This window comes from Rhinatrema bivittatum, chromosome 16, assembly GCF_901001135.1.
Source record: "Rhinatrema bivittatum chromosome 16, aRhiBiv1.1, whole genome shotgun sequence".
Taxonomy (NCBI): Eukaryota; Metazoa; Chordata; class Amphibia; order Gymnophiona; family Rhinatrematidae; genus Rhinatrema; species Rhinatrema bivittatum.
This window is the reverse complement of record NC_042630.1, coordinates 13,851,970-13,869,183: the sequence shown is the minus strand read 5'-3', so window position 1 is coordinate 13,869,183 and position 17,214 is coordinate 13,851,970. Positions and strand designations below refer to the sequence as shown.

Here is a 17,214-nt window from a genome sequence, read left to right as displayed (position 1 = left end):
TAGGGGAGTTGTTCCATTCCCCTTATCATTTTGGTCGCCCTTCTCTGTACCTTCTCCATCGCAATTATATCTTTTTTGAGATGCGGCGACCAGAATTGTACACAGTATTCAAGGTGCGGTCTCACCATGGAGCGATACAGAGGCATTATGACATTTTCCGTTTTATTCATCATTCCTTTTCTAATAATTCCCAACATTCTGTTTGCTTTTTTGACTGCCGCAGCACACTGAACCGACGATTTCAATGTGTTATCCACTATGACACCTAGATCTCTTTCTTGGGTTGTAGCACCTAATATGGAACCCAACATCGTGTAATTATAGCATGGGTTATTTTTCCCTATATGCATCACCTTGCACTTATCCACATTAAATTTCATCTGCCATTTGGATGCCCAATTTTCCAGTCTCACAAGGTCTTCCTGCAATTTATCACAATCTGCTTGTGATTTAACTACTCTGCACAATTTTGTGTCATCTGCAAATTTGATTATCTCACTCGTCGTATTTCTTTCCAGATCATTTATAAATATATTGAACAGTAAGGGTCCCAATACAGATCCCTGAGGCACTCCACTCCACTGTTTTGCATTTTAGTTATACTATTTATTTGTATATTTTTTTTATTTTATTATTTGATTCTTTGATTTTATATTGTTTATTACTGGATATTTTATCTTCTGCAGATTATGCATGCTTCAGGCTGTAAATCGCTTAGTACCGTTTGGTGTAAGCAATCAATAAATCTGAATAAAGATAAATAAAAACATACATAAAATAAGGTAGCAAATTCTCAACCAAAAGTGTCACAGTAACCAAGCATGGAGGTGACCGAAAGAGCAGATTAGACCAAAAATGCAAAGGAAAACAGATGTGGTTTCAGAAGTTTTCTGAAATGCAGTAAATCATTTTCTGTCTTATGGACTTCTGGGGGTTCATTCCATAATTTGAAGCCTGCAGCACTAAACGTATGGTCACATCGCTTTAAAATCAGGGACAACCAGTAACCCTTTAGATATGGATGGTAAAGAACCCATAGGGCAGTAGGTAATAGGTTCGGGAAGCCCACTTGCTGCTAGGCCTTTGACGGATTGAAACACTAATGTCAGAATTGTAATGTGAATGTGCCAGCAGCACAGTGCAGCTCTGCCAGAGTCGGAGAGATGTGAGCGTGCAGGGGACTCCCAGAGAGCACATGGGCTGCAGAATTCTGAACGGCTTGCAAGGCTTTCCCTGCCGAGCGAGATAATCCTAGGCAGAAGGAATTGTAGTAATCTCGGGACAAGAGAGGAGGAAGAAGTAGGAGGGGGTTTAAGAAGGGTTTGATAGTGCAGAGCATTCGGAGTCTAAAGAAACAGCTACGAACCAGTGACTGTATTTGTGGGCTCAGAGAGAGAGAGAGAGAGTTGATTCTAGGAGGACACCTAAATCTCGAGCTTCAGATTTAATTTGAATGTTAAAGGACCAGTGGGTGGGGACAGAATCGGACTCGGTCCTTGCGTTCTGAAAAATAACAGTAGTGGGAGCAGTATGGAAGCATGGCCATATCGAAAGGCCTGCTCTGGTTAGCGAGACCTGGCCTTTTTGGGCTGTTTGTTGGAGACGGTTTCCAGAATGGCAGGAAGGTCTCTCGCTGCAGGATAATCTCACCCCGGTTAAAGTCTCCCAAAAGCCTGTGTTTCATAGTGTTCATGGCAATTACAAGTCCCAGGGTGCACTAAAGCAAGACCAGGACTGGCTGATCTTGTCCCTGATGGCTAGAAGCCATCTGGCAACCTTACAGCCAGAGCTTCAGAGAAGAACAGAGGAGCGAGGCGTGTACAGACCTTCCAGGGCACTCTGGGAATTAAACTTTTGTATTTATATTGCTTGTCCACTCTGACTGCCACCTGTGCATGCACTGTGCGTGTCCTACAAACAAGAGAGAGAGCCAGAGAGAAGGAACGGCTTGTGCAAGGGTGCAGGAGCCTCAGTGCAGGTGGACACCTGCCTCCGGCTGATAAGGTACCGTGACTCAGTGCCGGCCTGGCAGATTCTTTGGCGGGGAGCTTGGAAATGCTAGGGATCGCCCTGTATCTGCTGCCCCATGAGGTTGCCCGCCCCTCCCCTCCATTTGAAGATGTGGCTAGGGCTTCCGTGGCCCTTTGCTGGCATCACACTGGGTGAGATGGTGCCAGTACGGTAAGAGTGCAAGGAGGAGCGCTTCCAGATCGAAGCGAAGTCCAGGGATCACGTGCAGCAAGAGGCACTGCCCTCCTACAAAAGGAGATCCTTGCTGGCCTGGGATGCACCTTCTTCACGATACTCTGTCGTTCCGTTTGATTTATATTCCACCTTTCAGCCACTTCAGACCAGTTTAAGGTCTTTCCCTGTCCCCGGAGGGTTTGTAATCTAAATTTGTTCCTGAGGCAATGGAGGGTAAAGGGCTTTGCCCAAGGTCACAAGGAGCAGCGGTGGGATTTGAATTCTTGCCTCCCTGGTTCACACTAGGGTCCTCTTTTTGAGGCTAATGGTGTCCAAATCCGGTCCTCCCGGATCCTTAATGGGTCTCCTTCTTGGGATATCTGCAACGGATGTCCATGAAATCCGTTTGCCTAACTTTGGTTCCCAAGGCTGCAGATTTGGTCTCGGCTCTGAGAGGCAACGCTCCGAGCTGCAGTAAAAAGTCAGGGAGGCAGCAGGGGCTCGCCTGGGATGGGCGAGGAAGAGGGGGCGATGCTTATGATGCAGTGGGAGGAGACAGACGCACTGATGCCTGCTCTGTGCCGGAGGTCTTCCAGGACCCCCCCCCCCTACACACAGCTAGGAGCCCAGCCAAGGAAGACTGAGCAGCTGCAAGATCAAAGGGCCTCAGCCCTCCCCAGATCCACTGTCCCCCATCATGTTCAAATAATCGGCGGTGGCTGTGCCAAGTCATTCCCGGGGGGCAAAGGGGGCTCTGTCCACGTCTGCGAGCGCCCTCCACTGAAATCCACTGACAGGGACTAGAATCAGCTCAGGTTCCTTTCGAGTCCCACCCCCACCCCACCCTCTCCTGTCCCACATCAGGAGTGAAATCTCTGGCGTCCTTTTCCATACGTCGCAGCAAAATTTGCATGTGACGTTCTATGGATAGACATTTAAAAAGTGTGAAAAGGAATCCAATTTAAAAAAAAAAAAAAAGCAATAAAGTTTCTATTGAAATTGTCTTTAAAATAAAATATTTCTTTAATGTAATGCTTGTTTGAATCTTCCTTTCCTTCCCCCCTTTTCCACGCCTGTTTTATTTTCTCTATCCGTTTTCCTTTTCCCTCGACCACAGCCAGTTTCTTCCTTTTCTCTCCAGCCTGCGCCCGGCACCTCCCAACAGGCGGTGTATTGGGGTTCTAGGGCCTAGGTGGGGGTTGTTGCTGTGCGAGTCCTGGGAGTTAGTGCTGGTTTGGAGTGACTTTTTGGCAGGCTTTTGTGCTATGTTACAGATTGGAGGGAGGGCGTTTCTGTCTCTGTTACCGAGGTGTCACTGGAATTTTAATATTCTTTTTTTCTTTTTTTTTGGTAGAGTGAGTAGTAAGGGGAGTTCTGCCCCCCACGGTTTCTGTGGACAGTCTGTTTGCAGAAGTGTGGGTGCAGGGTTTCTATTGGGGCTTTGTCCCATCCTCTGTAGTTTTGGCTTAACGACAGACCCCATACAAGAGTATTGCTTGAATGAAGCTATTGACTTATTGGAACAGCAGCTGTACTGGAGGTACCTTTGTTGCATGTCAGGCTCTTAGAGCTTTTTCTTGTAGTGTCTTTATAATCAGTTTAAAGCTCCTAGATGCATTTAGTGTTAGGTCAAAAAAAAATGTATAGTCTAGGGTATGCTCTGTTGGAGATTATTTTAAAAAGCTGCTTATGGAAAATCATGATTTCTTTTTTAATCTTTTCCAGATTCACCTGTAAGGCCCCATGATTTGCAGTAGGTTCTCTTACAAATCTCCTGGGGTAGATCGTCTGCGTACAGCAGGCATTTGATCTCTGGGAGCCTAAAGTAATAAAACATGACGGCACATTTTCTTTATTATACAGTAAGCTCATGGTATGCAAACCCTTCAGGAGTTTAAAAATAGGCACCAATAAAAAAAAAAGGTGTGCAACACCAGAGTTACAAGGTAGCACTAACCTTAGTGCACCACTTTACTTCAGCCAGGTGAGCTAAAAACAGTATTAAAGTATTACTGGTTTTAACTTGTAAAAAATATGGAGGTTTTCTGGTCCAGGCCGGGACCCCCTGTGCTAGAGGAACTCTGCCTCTGGATCTCTGAGTCAGGAACTCTCTGACCCTGGACTCCTGAGTGGTGGGGTGAGGGGCTCTCTGGTTCTGGGGAAGAGTCCCTCTGACTCGGGGGTCCCAAGTGCTTGGAAACGTTAACTCCTGGGTCAGAGGTGGCTTTCGTCCACATCTCTGGGGCTAATGTTAATCTACGGTGGTGCTGTAGTCCCAGACCTGGGGTTCCCAGCTGCCGTGGTGCATCCTGGACTCGGGGGTGACTGGAATCCAGGATCACGCCGGCACAGCCCCAGAAATGCCAGTTAACTTTAATGCCACCTCTGACCCGGGAGCTGCATTTCCAGTGTCGAGGAGACACGAGCTAAGCCTTCAGAGCTGTAACGCCCCTCCCTGCACTGGGGAGTAAGAGCCAATGCCTTCATTAACGTGGGATTTGCATCGAGGGGGAACTCATTTTAGCCCCCCGTTTTTCGCTCCTGTACGGACGCCAAAAGCCTTACAAAACTGTCGGTGGAGATCAGCGCATCAAAACCTGTGCGCGCGGAGGAGTTAAACGTCGCGCCAAGCTGCGCGCACCTTCTGAGGTCGGCCAGCCAGTGGTTTGGTTTCGGTTCTGGGGGCCCGAGCATCTCTCCGGCGCTGGGGGGTGGCCAGTGAAGTCGATGTCAGAGAGGGGGGGGAGGGGGAACCATCTCTGTCTCACTCCTCTCTCTCTCCCTTTCAGTGTTGGCAAACAAACCCATCAAAGGGAGAAATAATAAAATAAAATAATATAGAGAAAAAAATAAAATAATACCTTAACATAGCAATTAACTCCACAGCATTAGGGCAATTCGTTATTACCTCAAATGCATTGATAGGCATATATGTATCATATGTATCTAGTTAAAAACCCCAGCTTCTTTTCTCTGTTCCAAGTTATATTACTACCTTGTTTTATTGTAACTGCAACCCTTAACTTTCACTTGTATATTGTTACTATTACTACTACCTTTTTAATTTATGTTATTTATTGTTATTTATGACCTCTTGTTACCTCTTCACTTGTTAATTGTAAACCGACATGATGCGATACCCATCGCGAATGCCGGTATAGAAAAACTTTAAATAAATAAAATAAAATAAATAAAATAAAATAAAGTGACGCGGTACAGAAGGGACGAGGATTAGGTCAGGCAGAACATATTTTTCCGCCATTCCTCCGATGCCTCCCAGGATTGGACGGAGATTTTCCCCGCTCCTTCCCTCGCAGGAGGCTTTTGAGGGCCAGTTTTGGGGGGGGGGGGAAGTACTTTATTTCTTCGACTGAACGGAATGTGGCTTCCCTGCCGCATAGTGCCCCGACGTACATCCTGCTCCGGTTATTACTGCGGCTCCTTCCCGAGGGCCGCCGGCAGCAGGCACGGCCACCTGGGGGTCTCCGAGCCATGCCGAGCAGCTGGAGGGCTGGCGGAGGCGCCGGGCCCACAGCCGTAAACCCCCTCCGTGGGGGGGGGGGATCAGGAGATGGGCCCGCTCCCTCCCTAACCCTGACCCGGCCTTCTGGAGGCTTTGAATTCCAGCAGGGAAGGGCGCTCAGGGCTTGTTTGCTTTGTAGGTGATGCCTCCCGGTGACTTCATCTTGGCTGCACTTCCCCCCTCCCCCCCCCCCCCCCCCCCCCGGCAGCCCAAGTCAGGGCTGTGCCCGGGAGCGGCACACGTCCCGCCGTCACACAGGGAAATATGCCCTGCTGCCGCGCGTGCTCTGACGCGCACGTAGGCTGCGCGGACCACCCCGCGGGACTACGAGCGGAGACGCGCCAGCGTAAGCCCTGCTGGGCCCGCGCTCTTCTGGCTGGCAGGGCCTGCTCTACGTGGTCCTGGGGGAGACGTCCCTCCACAGCTGCCCCACCTTTGGGCCGGGGGTGTCGGGAAGGCCGATATCTGGCTGACAGTAGGAGTAAACCCCATGTGACTCAGCCCCTTCGCCTCCGGGCATTTCTGTCCCCACCTCACAATCCTATTTTTAGCTGTAAATAACTTCTTTCAGGCAGCCTCCACCTTCCCGCAACACTGACACCAAGCGCCTTTGGTTATTAATTAACCGGTTTTCATGTCTTTGATTTGTAATCTGCCTCTTATCATTTCCTGCCCTGCTGCTGCTGATAACTGCTGTTAGCGCCAGGGACACTTCTGATATTTCCTTTCAGTGCTTCCGCTTGCAGTGCTACTGCTGCCGGTACCGCCACTAGTGCTGCCACTAGTGCTGCTGCCACTAGTGCTGCTGCTGCTGCTGCTAGTACTGACTGCAGCCTTGCCCCTTGCGTTCTCCGTCGATCCGCCCTTGTCACCGGGAGGGCGCCGTGGCTGTGCAAGGGGAGGGGGTTCCACGTTACCAGAGCGCCTCGTGGACTCTTCCATGCCAGCAACAGAAAGCAGCCCTGCCACGTCCATAAGCGGTGGACCAAAAAAAAAAAAAAGCCACAAGGAAGGCTATCTAAAGAAAAAAAGCCGTGGGGGCAACAAGAAGGATTAGAAGCCGGAAATGTCCGATCAGAAACCTTTATTATATGGAGACATGGAACTCTGGACAAGCCCGACTCAGGCCGAGTTTCGCCCTTTCCATAGGGGCTGCTTCGGGGGCCAGAATAAACCAACAACATATATCACTCAACAATAACTGACAAATAAAACCTAATCCAAATCATAATAATAACATTACACATAAACAAGACACATGTAATGGTAACGTAAGTGGGCACAGACCGGCGTTGATACCCCGTACTGAATAATTTACCCCAGTGCCTCTGCTTGCCCGCCCCCATGCTGGCTGCTCGCAGATACCTTTATGGGCAGCAGCATCCACTCTGCAGCAGCCCAGACCTTGTACATGGAAGCCATTTCACTGCTAAATCCTGTAAGCATTAGGGGTGTACAGCAAAACGCGAATCAGGGGCCTGGGCCTGCCCTGGGCCCCTCCAGTGCCCACTTCTGGCCAAAATAATAATCTGGCCTAGCCAGGGCCTGCCCGGGACTTGCCGGGAGCCTACCTGGGGCCTACTTAGGCCCCTTCCCCATCCCTTGTTTAAAATGTGTTAGGGCCTGGGAGATCCCACCCTGGCTCCCCACTTCCCCTTTCCCCCGTTCCCACCTGGGTCCCGTCCTTTAGAAATGCAACTGCCCACGTGGAGGATGGTGCCAAAGGGACATCATTTCAGCCCTTTCCTCTCGTACATTTTGGTGTATGGCCGTACATCGTAATGGCTCTGGCTGCACCGGAGGAAGGAGGAAAGTGTGAAGCAAGGTGGGAGCTTACTGCTCCCGGCACATTTAAAAGGAGGGAAGGGGTCCGGCCAGGCCAGATTAGCTTTATGGCTCGATATGGAGGTCTGAGGAGGTTTCGCTGAGTGGGAAAGGATTTCTAGGGCCACGGGTGGCCTGACTTTTTTTTTTTTTTTTAAATGCCACGAATATGAAAATAGCTAAACATTTTAGAGTATTTTTGTAGGAGGCCATTTTCCATTCGTTCCTTTCAGAACGAACCGGAAATGGCCTCATTCGTTGCATTTTTTGCATTTGTTTCAAACCAATGCAAATCCCTATTAAGCACCCGCCTGGAGTCAGCCACCATGTCAAGTTATGCCCCAGATGTAACATCATCCACGCAAACTAATGACATCTCATATGCATGTGCTGCATGCAGCCAATCAATGTATCCAATGTCATCAATGGCCCCGGGGCTGTCATGGCTGCCAGAAGATGGTCAAAAAGAAGGGCTTCTAAATCCTGTTTTCCTATCAGACTAACGTGGGAAGTGCCCAGAAAAGCTCGTCACAACTGATTTCCTAGAATGCTTAAAACTTGAGTTTTTGTCATGGAACAGATTCTTATTTCTTGAAGATGTCTCAGCCTGGGGGATTTGCTGAAGCTTTAATTAAAGAGAGGAACTCTAGTGGTGGCTAGAAATTAGCACCGTCCAATCAGGCCCCGGGTAGATTGATGCGCCGCTCAGTTTTCGGGAGGGGGGGGGGGGGAGGTACGCGCTAAGATTTTAAAGTTAGTGCACGCTAACCCAAAAAACAAATTTTTCTGAAATTTCGGGAAAACTGCATTCGTTTTTTGGGTCCTCCGAACCAGGACGAATTGGACAATTTCGTTGAAATTGTCCAATTCGTCCAAAACGAATGCACATCCCTAGAAAATACTGCTTTTCTGAACATCATCCTACTTAATATTGTTGTGATATCGTTGCGATATGAAGTAGGAGGAATGAAAGATTTAAAAAAAAAAAAAAGTGCGGGTGGTCAGGTTCAGGAAAGGGATGCTCAGTTAACCAGCGTCCCTTTTCCGAACCCGTGGCTGTGCGCCGGTTAGGAAAACGGACACTCATAAACTCAGCGTCCGTTTCCTTAACCGGCGGACGGCCGCGCTCTCCCGGGCGCACGCTGACAAGGAGGCACCGGGGGCGCGCAATCGACCCCTGGCGCCTCCTTGACGGCGCGACCTCCCTCCATTTACAATATTGCCTGGCCGCCCCCAGGAGAGGTGGAGGTGCGCTACTCGGCGCCCTCTTTCTGCAGGTTATAAATTTCATCCGCCCCCCCTGGATTCTTAGTGCACCCTTCCCCCCGGGCTCTGCTAAGAGTCCAGGTGAGACCATAAGGAAGAAAGAGCTCAGGACAGTCTGACAGCAAACACTACAGCAAAAGCCCGAAGTCACACGAAGCAGGGTTGTTAGGAAAGTGCCTTCCAGGGAGAATGCAGGGTTTGTCCCTTCCTCTTGTTACCGGTGCTGGCTGCAGTAAAGGATCAGGGGGAGGCTGGCGCAGAGACCGGAATATGCTTTGACAGCTGTCAGAACAGCAGGGGGGGAGGAGGGCGTCTCTTCACACCTGCACTGGGCCCCCCCCCCCCCTCTGGTCAAGTCACGCCAGAGAGCCCGCGCCAGCCTGTCCCAAGGTTAGCCCGAGGTCACGGAACCGCCACACAGCGCTGGGGGGGGGGGGGGGTTGGAGGCAACGCTTTACTCAGGGGTAACAAATGCAAGCCCCGGGCTGCGGGTCCCGAACTGCGCCCGGTCCTGGCCCAAGGGGCCCGCTCTGCGCAGTCCGAAGACGTCAGAGCTTTCTCTCTGCGCCGCGTCAGCCCGGCGGTCAGGCCGGAGGCGAGGGGGGGGGGGGGGAGGGGGGGAACCCGAGATTGGCCCGTGACGAGAGAATTTCCCCTGGCAGCCCCCCGCTGCCAAACGGAGAGCTCGGGGGCTCCACGAGGCTCGCTTGGGGCGCGCTATTTTAAGACGATTCGGAAATAGTCCCCGGCGTTTTGTTCTCGTGCGTGTTACTGTACGACATGTGACACTGGGGGGGGGGGGGGAATCTTCCGCAGCCCGGGCTGCTTTACCCTGGCAGCCGATGACCGGGATAAGGGACGAGAGGCCGCACCGATGTCATTATCTACTCCCGTGTGCGTATCATTCCCCCGGCACGGAGGGGGGAAACGTGGGGGGCGCGCCGCAATCCCAGTCCCAGCCGGGGACAGGAGCCACGGAGATGTGTCTGCGTCTAAAGACAGGGTTGGCAGATAGGCTCTAGGTCACCAAGGACGGGCTGAACCTCTGCTGGTTTTATCCACGTTGCATGCTGGGAACTGTAGTTCCAGTTCCTCTGAGAAAAAGCAGCAAATGCCATGGGGATGAACTCAGGACTGGCTGGGCCTGGTCCCTGGGAGCCCTCCTTGTTGTCAGGTTTGAAGCAGGACAAAATATTACAGGACTGCCCGAGAATTTTCTTCCCACTCAGAAATGGGGTGGCAGCCAAGCAGATTGAGCCAGTCCGGGTTTTGTCCCATGGCATGCTGGGATTCGTAGTTCTAATTTAGAAAGAGCAATCAAGGAGAAAAAGAAAGAGAGAAACAGAACTGTAAATCCCTGCATGGGATATGTAGCAACACCCGGACTGGCTCAATCTGTTTGGGTGACTCGGGGTAAGCTGCTAACCCTACTCAGGAATGGTGGTGAGGTGTTGGGGGGGCCTGTCCTGTCACTGAAGCCTTTTCTTCCCTGAGTACCCACCCCAGCAGAAGTCTCTGGCGTTCAGCCTGTGGCGTTTTGTGCCACCCCCCAAAAAAAACCCAAACAAAACATTTCTCTTCTAGCCCTACAGCTGGGCCTGAAGACGCAGTACCTGGGAGCCTTGCAGTGACCTGCTTTCATCCCACATCCGGCACCTGGACTCAATCACAATCCGCCATGGGCAGGGCCGGGCTGTGCCGTTTCAGGAGCCACACTGCCATCCTGTGGCCAATCCAGGCAGCCCGCGGCTAGTCCAGCACAGGCGTTTCCTTCCCCAAGCACAAGCACTCCCAGACCCTGTCTCTGCCTGTGGATGGGCCCTGAGATGATTCCACGTTGTGTATTTGCTATGGACAGAGCCCAGGTCTTGCCTCCTCTGCACAAAGGGATACAGTGGCTGGTGAAATGACCCCCCCCCACCCGGGTACCTCCTCTATGCACACCCTCCCCCCTCCGCCAGCCTTGTATCCTGTTTGTAAAGGTGGTAGGATGAATGGCAAGGGGACTCCTGGGGCAGGGTGTCCTGTCTCCTGTCTCAGGTGAGCGACCTGTAGGTTTGTACCTGAGACAATGGAGGGTGAAGTGACTTGACTCCTCTCTCACTGCCCCCTCCCAAATTCCTCCCCACCCCACCCCCTTCCTCCTGGTTTCTCTAACCACCAGGTCACCTCCCAGCTTACTCCCTCCCTTTATTAAAATCTTCCTCTCTACCACTCACCCCTCTCCCATGTCTCAGTCCTTCTCTCCAGGTTCTTCCCTCTCTCCCCCATCGCCTTCCCTCAAAGGTTCATCTCCTTCTGCTCAAACACCAGGGTCTTCAGGGCCCCCTCCTGTCTTAGGTTCTTATCCACTCTTCTCCCATCTCCCCCTTCCTCTTCACCTTCCTCTCTGTCACCCCCCCCCCCCCAAGTTCCGCCCCATCTCCCCCTTCCTCCTCAGATTCCCCTCTGTCACCCCTCTCCCAAGTTCCTCCCCATCTCCCCCTTCCTCCTCAGATTCCCCTCTGTCACCCCTTCCAAGTTCCTCCCCATCTCCCCCTTCCTCCTCAGATTCCCCTCTGTCACCCCTCTCCCAAGTTCCTCCCCATCTCCCCCTTCCTCTTCAGCTTCCTCTCTGTCACCCCTCTTCCAAGTTCCTCCTCATCTCCCTCTTCCTCCTCAGATTCCCCTCTGTCACCCCTCTTCCAAGTTCCTCCCCATCTCCCCCTTCCTCCTCAGATTCCCCTCTGTCACCCCTTCCAAGTTCCTCCCCATCTCCCCCTTCCTCCTCAGATTCCCCTCTGTCACCCCCCTCTTCCAAGTTCCTCCCCATCTCCCCCTTCCTCCTCAGCTTCCTCTCTGTCACCCCTCTCCCAGGTTGCTCTCAGTTGCTTGGGGCAGAGCAGTATGGGCAGACACACACACACACACACACATTTTACACACACACACACACACACACTGGGGACAGATGGTGAGGATTTGCTCGCTCCCTGGCTGCCACATGCCTTGCGTTATTACTCAGACCCCCTGACTATTTTCAAACCTTGTTACTGTGGTATCCGCATAAACAAGGAAGTGCCTCTGCCCTGGGGGGGGGGGGGGGGTGTTGGTGGCTCTGATCCCAGGAATATCTGGCTGCCCATGAAAATCTGTGTATGCTGGGGGGAGGAGGGAATGGCAAATGAGACAAGGTGCCTCTTCCCAGGAGAGACCCTGTGTGTGCGAGCTGAGGGAGGGGAGACAAGCGCTGTCCACCTCCCTCCATTCCAGGGGGAAGAAAGGCAGATGGAAGGGGGAGTGCAGGGGGGGTGCCCGTCCTGGGCTTGGCAGGATATCCACCAGGAATGTGCATATCCCGAGTCTCCATGATGGGCACATTTCTCTCATGCACATTCCTGGCAGATATCCTGCCAACCCCAGGACAGGTTTGGGAAGCCCTGCTCCAGGTTGATGTTCTCCACCTTCCCTCCCCCCCCCCCCCCCCGGTGAGGGCAGAGGGGAGGAGTCTGTGGGGATAGGTGGGGAATTAGCCCCTCCAAAGTGAATGCCCCCACCCCAGGGGAAGTGAAGAGGTGTGCGAGTGTGGGAGGGGGTCGGGGGGGGGGCTTGTAATTATGGAGATAGAAGGGGTTTTAGGGTGCCCCATGGGGGGTGTATTTATGGTGATGGAAAGGGGATTATAGCTTCTCCTCTCCCCCCCCCCCCCCCGGGTGAGAATGGGGAGGGGATTTGTAATTATGAGCGGTGGAACGGGGATTGACCCCCTTCCCAATCTGTGTGCTGGAGGAAGCTCATCAGGGGAAGGGGGGACCCTCCAAATCTGGGTGCTGCCTTGCCCTGGATCACCGGCACGACCCTTGCCTTCCCTTCCAGCAGGTCTCTCGCCCTCTCCCTTAAATAACCCCCCGCAGCTTCCTGGCCTCCCCCCTTGCCCTTGAAGCTGCTGGCTCAGGTTGCCGGGGGGGGGGGGGGGGGGGGGGAGCGCCAGGGCTTCTTCCTGCTGACTCGGGCTTCATCGATTGATCTCCTGGACGGGAGGGGAGGGGGGAGAGAAGCTGCTCGTCAGCCCGACTGCCAGAATCTGCTGAGCCAGGGGGACTGGAAACGCTGAGAGCAGGAGGAAGGAGGGAGGGGGATGCTGCAAACGAGGGGCCGAGGAAGAGCTGCGAGGAGTAAACCAGAAAGAAAGAGCAAAAGGATCGCGCCAAGGACAGGTGAAGAGGATGTGGAAGGGAGGGAGGAGAGGAGAGGATGCTTGGGCAGTCAGGCTCACTGCATCCTTGCTGACTTTCCCTTTCCTCTGCCTGCGTCTCCCCTCTGCCCCTGATCTTTCCTGTCCGTGGCGTTTCTCGGTGGCCGGCACGGCCCTCCCCCTCCTGGGGTCCCCCTTCCCCTGATTGCTGGAAGGGCCGGGGATGCCCCTCCTGTCTGTTTTCCTCTCTCTCTCTCTCTCTCTCTGCCCTCCCCCTTCCTCCGCTCTCCTGGACCCGGTGCCACTGGCCGGAGCTCGCGAGATCTGCAGCTGGGGAGGGGGCAGAGGGGAGGGGAGCTGCTGCGGCGGCAGGGGGGAGGTAGAGAGCGCGAGAAGCAGAGAGACCGAGAGCAGAAGCCGCAGACACTCGCCCGCCCAGGTAAGCTCTGGTCGCCCCCTGGCCATGGACAACCTGGGGTAGAGGGCTAGGGGAGCATCCGACTGCAAAATAACCCAGACAGTGGGATGCCCTGCATCCCCTAGACCAGAGCTAGGGGAGCATCCGACTGCAAAATAACCCGGGACAGTGGGATGCCCTGCATCCCCTAGACCAGAGCTAGGGGAGCATCCGTCTGCAAAATAACCCGGGACAGTGGGATGCCCTGCATCCCCTAGACCAGAGCTAGGGGAGCATCCGTCTGCAAAATAACCCAGACAGTGGGATGCCCTGCATCCCCTAGACCAGAGCTGGGGGAGCATCCGACTGCAAAATAACCCGGGACAGTGGGATGCCCTGCATCCCCTAGACCAGAGCTAGGGGAGCATCCGTCTGCAAAATAACCCAGACAGTGGGATGCCCTGCATCCCCTAGACCAGAGCTGGGGGAGCATCCTGCAGCAAAACAACCTGGGAGAGTAGGATGCCCTGCATCTCCCAGACCAGGGCTAGGGGAGAATCCTGCAGCAAAAAAGCCCGAGCAGAGGGACACCCTGCATCATGCAAACAAGGACGAGGGAAGCATTGTGGTGCAAAATAACCCGGAGGCACCCCCTCCATCCCCCAAACCAGAGGGGCATCCTGCCACAAATGAAACCGGAATAGTCTGCGGAAAGCTGTGCTAAAACAGCGGGACATCATGCAGCAGCTTAAGCAAGGCACAGCTCCCCTCTGTCTATAGATCCAATAGTGTTTTCCTATCATGTATTTGCTAAGTTATCTGCGATCCCTGTAAATCTGTCCTATCCTTTAGGGTGTCTTACCTTTCTGCAGGGAAAGGGCATGGAGTATGGACAGTACTTCCGACTTATCTGGGACAGTGGGGAGCAGAGACAGAGGCTGAGGTTGGGAGCTGCAGTTGTTTGACGGATCTGTTTGTGTTTAGTGTGTGTATGTACGTGGGAGCAGGGGCCGCGATAAGTGAACACAGACACTGTCGGAGGAAGAGACAGACGAGGAGAAGGGCTGAGCTCTGCAACAGGATGCAGTGCTGGGGGGCAGAAGGGAGAGAGGATGGAAACTCTGGGGCAGGATGCAGTGCTGGGGGGCAGAAGGGAGAGAGGATGGAAACTCTGGGGCAGGATGCAGTGATGGGAGCAGCAGGAAGAGAGGATGAAAGGCTTTGGGTCAGGATGCAGTGATGGGAGCAGCAGGAAGAGAGGATGAAAGGCTTTGGGTCAGGATGCAGTGATGGGAGCAGCAGGGAGAGAGGATGGAAACTCTGGGGCAGGATGCAGTGATGGGAGCAGCAGGGAGAGAGGATGGAAACTCTGAGGCAGGATGCAGTGATGGGAGCAGCAGGGAGAGAGGATGGAAACTCTGGGGCAGGATGTAGTGATGGGAGCAGTAGGGAGAGATGATGAGGGGCTGTGGGACAGGATGCAGTGATGGAAGCAGTAGGGAGAGATGATGAGGGGCTATGGGACAGGATGCAGTGATGGAAGCAGTAGGGAGAGATGATGAGGGGCTATGGGACAGGATGCAGTGATGAAAGCAGTAGGGAGAGATGATGAGGGTTCTTGGACAGGATGCAGTGATGGAAGCAGTAGGGAGAGATGATGAGGGGCTGTGGGATAGGATGCAGTGATGGAAGCAGCAGGGAGAGAGGATGGAAACTCTGGGGCAGGATGCAGTGATGGGAGCAGCAGGGAGAGATGATGAGGGGCTCTTGGACAGGATGTAGTGATGGAAGCGGTAGGGAGAGAGGACGAGGGGCTGTGGGATAGGATGCAGTGATGGAAGCAGTAGGGAGAGATGATGTGGGGCTGTGGGACAGGATGCAGTGATGGAAGCAGTAGGAGAGATGATGAGGGGTTGTGGGACAGGATGCAGTAATGGGAGCAGGAGTAAGAGATGATGGGCTCTTGGACAGGATGCAATAATGGAAGCAGTAGGGAGAGATGATGATGGGCTATGGGACAGGATGCAGTGATGGAAGCAGTAGGGAGAGATGACGAGGGGCTGTGGGATAGGATGCAGTGATGGATGCAGAAGGGAGAGATGATGTGGGGCTGTGGGACAGGATACAGTGATGGAAGCAGTAAGTAGAGATGATGAGGGGCTGTGGTACAGCAGCAGGAAGAGAGGATGGAATCTCGGGCAGGATGCAGTGATGGGAGCAGCAGGGAGAGAGGATGGAACTCTGGGGCAGGATGCAGTGATGGGAGCAGCAGGGAGAGAGGATGGAAACTCTGGGGCAGGATGCAGTGATGGGAGCAGTAGGGAGAGATGATGAGGGGCTGTGGGACAGGATGCAGTGATGGAAGCAGTAGGGAGAGATGATGAGGGACTATGGGACAGGATGCAGTGATGAAAGCAGTAAGGAGAGATGATGAGGGTTCTTGGACAGGATGCAGTGATGGAAGCAGTAGGGAGAGATGATGAGGGGCTGTGGGATAGGATGCAGTGATGGAAGCAGCAGGGAGAGAGGATGGAAACTCTGGGGCAGGATGCAGTGATGGGAGCAGCAGGGAGAGATGATGAGGGGCTCTTGGACAGGATGCAGTGATGGAAGCAGTAGGGAGAGAGGACGAGGGGCTGTGGGATAGGATGCAGTGATGGAAGCAGTAGGGAGAGATGATGTGGGGATGTGGGACAGGATACAGTGATGGAAGCAGTAAGTAGAGATGATGAGGGGCTGTGGTACAGGATGCAGTAATGGAAGCAGTAGGGAGAGATGATGAGGGGCTGTGGGACAGGATGCAATAATGGAAGCAGTAGGGAGAGATGATGATGGGCTGTGGGACAGGATGCAATAATGGAAGCAGTAGGGAGAGATGATGATGGGCTGTGGGACAGGATGCAGTAATGGAAGCAGTAGGGAGAGATGATGAGGGCTGTGGGACAGGATGCAGTGATGGAAGCAGTAGGTAGAGATGATGAGGGGCTCTGGTACAGGATGCAGTACTGGAAGCAGTAGGGAGAGATGATGAGGGTCTGTGGGACAGGATGCAGTAATGGAAGCAGTAGGGAGAGATGTTGAGGGGCTGTGGGACAAGATGCAGTGATGGAAGCAGTAGGGAGAGATGATGAGGGGCTGTGGGACAGGATGCAGTGATGGAAGCAGTAGGGAGAGATGATGAGGGGCTTTGGGACAGGATGCATTGATGGAGGCAGTAGCAAGAGATGATGAGAGGCTGTGGGACTGGATGCAGTAATGGGAGCAGTAGGGAGAGATGATGGGCTCTTGGACAGGATGCAGTGATGGGAGCAGTAGGGAGAGATGATGAGAGGCTGTGGGACAGGATGCAGTGATGGAAGCTCTAGGGAGAGATGATGCGGGGCTGTGGGACAGGATGCAGTGATGGAAGCAGTAGGGAGAGATGATGAGAGGCTGTGGGACAGGATGCATTGATGGAAGCAGTAGGGAGAGATGATGAGAGGCTGTGGGACAGGATGCAGTGATGGGAGCAGTAGGGAGAGATGATGAGAGGCTGTGGGACAGGATGCAGTGATGGAAGCAGTAGGGAGAGATGATGCGGGGCTGTGGGACAGGATGCAGTGATGGAAGCACTAGGGAGAGATGATGTGGGGCTGTGGGACAGGATGCAGTGATGGAAGCACTAGGGAGAGATGATGTGGGGCTGTGGGACAGGATGCAGTGATGGAAGCAGTAGGGAGAGATGATGAGGGGCTGTGGGACAGGATGCAGTGATGGAAGCAGTAGGGAGAGATGATGAGGGGCTGTGGGACAGGATGCAGTGATGGAAGCAGTAGGGAGAGATGATGAGGGGCTTTGGGACAGGAT

The 17,214-nt window shown here is 53.3% G+C and overlaps 1 protein-coding gene across 4 annotated transcripts in view; it reads left to right on the top strand.

Annotated features, from left to right (window-relative positions):
• Positions 1–17,214, top strand: part of ACHE (acetylcholinesterase (Cartwright blood group)) — a 155,133-nt gene that overhangs the window by 113,883 nt on the left and 24,036 nt on the right. Inside the window, exon 1 of one of the 4 annotated variants that reach the window (XM_029580253.1) lies at positions 1,902–2,004. The exons of 1 other annotated variant lie outside the window; for it this stretch is intronic. The gene's annotated coding sequence lies outside the window, so the exon portion shown is untranslated. Of the gene's footprint in view, positions 1–1,901; positions 2,005–12,910; positions 12,994–13,339; positions 13,411–17,214 lie in introns of those variants that run through there. 2 more of the 4 variants (XM_029580252.1, XM_029580250.1) reach the window with 2 other exon arrangements.